The sequence below is a fragment of the Mus caroli genome, unplaced genomic scaffold (genome assembly GCF_978045245.1).
Source record: "Mus caroli unplaced genomic scaffold, Mus_caroli_1 scaffold_10, whole genome shotgun sequence".
Lineage (NCBI taxonomy): Eukaryota > Metazoa > Chordata > Mammalia > Rodentia > Muridae > Mus > Mus caroli.
This window is the reverse complement of record NW_028227265.1, coordinates 81,315,497-81,318,489: the sequence shown is the minus strand read 5'-3', so window position 1 is coordinate 81,318,489 and position 2,993 is coordinate 81,315,497. Positions and strand designations below refer to the sequence as shown.

At 48.5% G+C, this 2,993-nt stretch overlaps 1 non-coding gene across 1 annotated transcript; it reads right to left on the bottom strand.

Moving 5' to 3' along the window:
* Positions 1–2,526: 2,526 nt before the first annotated feature.
* LOC115031820 (small nucleolar RNA SNORA17) lies at positions 2,527–2,657 on the bottom strand. The gene has a single exon (XR_003837479.1). It is a non-coding gene; the product is annotated as a small nucleolar RNA SNORA17 (small nucleolar RNA).
* Positions 2,658–2,993: the final 336 nt, after the last annotated feature.

The window sequence follows — 2,993 nt, the reverse complement described above, 5'->3', positions numbered from 1 at the left end:
GAAGACCCAAGAGCAAAACCCCAGTTAAACCTGGAATCACTAATTGGCATTAATTGGAAGAACAGGTGAGAACGTGGTCACAGGGGAAGAAGACAAGACCCCACCACGGGAGAAAATCGGTACTGACAACAAAGAGACCAACTAAGAACATTGCGTTCATAACCAAGGTGAACCTCCTGGTACCTCTAACCCCAGAACAGGATTAATGAAGAATCCTTAAGACAGGTAAGCCGTAATTCGATGAGAAAGTGAGAGAAAGGAGAAAAAAAAGCCACAAAGATCATGAGTGGCAGTCAGTTCGAGGTCAATGAGTAGTAGGTGGAGACGCATCTTCTCTCTGGGTCTCCACTATCTGAACCCTTGAACATCAGGGGCTTAGACGGGCTTCCTGTGTAACCACGAGGAATGCAGTGAAACAAGCATGCTCCTGCCTCAGGGAAAGGTCTCCTCTGTCTGTAAGTGTTCTGTTTCTGGTAACGATGTCATCTGAAAAGGGGCAGGAGTTTTTTTTTACATCCCTCCTAATCTAAAGAGAAACATAACTACCATTATGGATTGACAACCAACACACAGGCAAACTGAGACTTCAGTGGGAACTTGGGAGCTCCGCCATGCCAGGCAAAGCCTTTTCAAAAGAGCTTTGTTTGTGCTTTTAGAGCTTGATATATTTCCTCCAGATTTCTGTGTGAATCACTGATGGGATCTAAAGGTACAGTCACTGAGGTGATCAGATCTATCTAATGTCTCTTTCTTCACTTCAGAAAAATTTCAGAAAAACTTTATACTTTGCAGATTGAATTAAATACACTTAAGTTTTAGGGAAAGCTGTCTTCACTTTTGATGTTTCTTCTTCCTTTTTTTTTTAAAACTTTTTATTCCTTCTTTGTGAATTTCACATTATGCACTCCATTCCACTCATTTTCCCACCCCCTCATACCCACCCTTGCAACCTCTCCCCAACAGAGGAAAAAAAAAAAAAGATCTCACTGTGGAAGTTGTATTGCATCACAGTGTGCCCTATAGTATACTCTTTTGCCCACACTTCTTTGCTTGCAAATGTTCCTTGCAATAGGTACTGGAACCTCACAGGGGACTCCTCTTACATATCCTGTGCTTATCCTGTGTCGTGGAGATCCTATAGTTTTGGATCTGTAGGACTAGCCCATTTCACGCACTCTAGTAGTTCATCAATGAGGTAGATGTTGGGATGGGCTAACTCAAAGCCTTGGATCTGGGCCTGAGAGGTAGCTGAGCTGAGATACAGAGCCTGTTCTCCTGAGTGTTGCAGCAGATGAGGGACGGGGTCATTTCTCCCCCTCTGTGATCCCGGGGGCAGCTTCCATAGATGGCAGAGGGTGAGAGAGGAGAGGAGGTTCTTTCTTTCTTGTCTACAGCACTATAAGCAGACAATAGGCAAGGCTGGCTCGCCCACACTCATGCCCTCAGGGTCACCTCACTGGCACCCCCTCCACCACCACCACCATCCAGGACCAGCTCTACTGTGGTGCCCAGGTGAGGAGCTAGGCTAGCTCTCCCACTATGATGACCTATGACGGCCAGCTCTCCTGCCTACCATTAATGGCAAGACGTGGGGCATGGTGGTGGTGGTGGTGGTGGTGGTGGTGGTGGTGGTGGTGGTGGTGGTGGTGATGATCTCTCCATCACCCATGTTACCATATGGCAGACAAGTTGCTGAGCAAGGTCTTCCATGCCTATGCCCTCAGGACTGGCTTGTCTGTACCAGTACCACCAGGGTCGGCTCTACTGTTCGGCCCAGCCAAGGTGCAGTGCCTACTCTTCCAAGTGCTACCGCTGGCGAGGGACAGAGACAGGACTTTGCTCTCATGACCCCAAGGCTAGGTTTCCCACCTGTTGTTGCAGGTAAGGTTAGGGGAGGAGGCTATCTTTCCCTTTTCCACTCCACTGCATGGGAGACTCCCCCATTTGTATCTTCAGGGAGGCTCACTAGCAACTCCTGCTACGTGTGGGGTCTGCTCCCTTGAGTCCTGCCCCTAGCAGGGCTCTCCTGCTCTCCTATCCCCCAGGGCCAGCTTTCCCATAATGCCCAGGTGAGGGGTGGGGCCAATTCTCCATAGCCCTCAGCTATCATATTCCCAGTGGGCAGCTCAGAACGGGACATCTGCTTGCCCTTTGGTGGTTACAGATCGCTGCTACTGAAGGGCCATGTACTCAGATGTGTCGCCCAGAGGTAACACAGGCCAGGAACACACTACCATGGTCCCAGGTGACATCACTGGCTACTCACATCAAGCTGTTCCCTACTACCCTCAAGTCTTCAGTTCTGCCTCTCCTCATTATCCCTACCTACCTCCTTCTGTTTCTTCTCATTTGTCCACCACTTGCTCCTCTTAGTGGTGACTGAGTCAGGGGTCATCTTTCGCACGGTCTGACTCCCCAGGCCTGCAAGGTGCCCCACTGGTGGTCATCTCGGGCTAGTTCTTTCTTCAGGTCCCATGGTGCCAGGTTGGTGGTCATCTTGGGCTCACTTTTTTTTTTTAAACAGGGAATGTTAAGCTGCTAATCATTCAGATGTTCACAGGTCACAATACTGAGCTTAAACATAGCCTCTCTCCTCCCTGCCACCTACTGAGGTACCTGTGACACAGCAGGCACAGCTGCAATGCTCCCGAGGCAGGCTATTTGATGTTTGTTATTTCTCTGCATTTCCTGTCTGCATAGCCGTATTTGTTCACATTCTTTTAAGGAACTCAGTGTACTCTCGGGGCACACAACTAATTCCTTTACATGGTTCATCAGCACTCATGGTGACAATCGCTTCTTTCCTTTTGGGATAAACAGGCACCAGCAGTTGTAGTGAACTGGAGGTATAATTTACTAAGCAGTATTATACTGGAAAAGAGGAGTCACTCCAGCTTCCATAGCAATGGACTTTATAAGGACAGTTTGGTTCTCCATCACACTTGGTAGGTACTGAACAAGAATGTGGAGTGTTTTACCACACTGAAACGGCT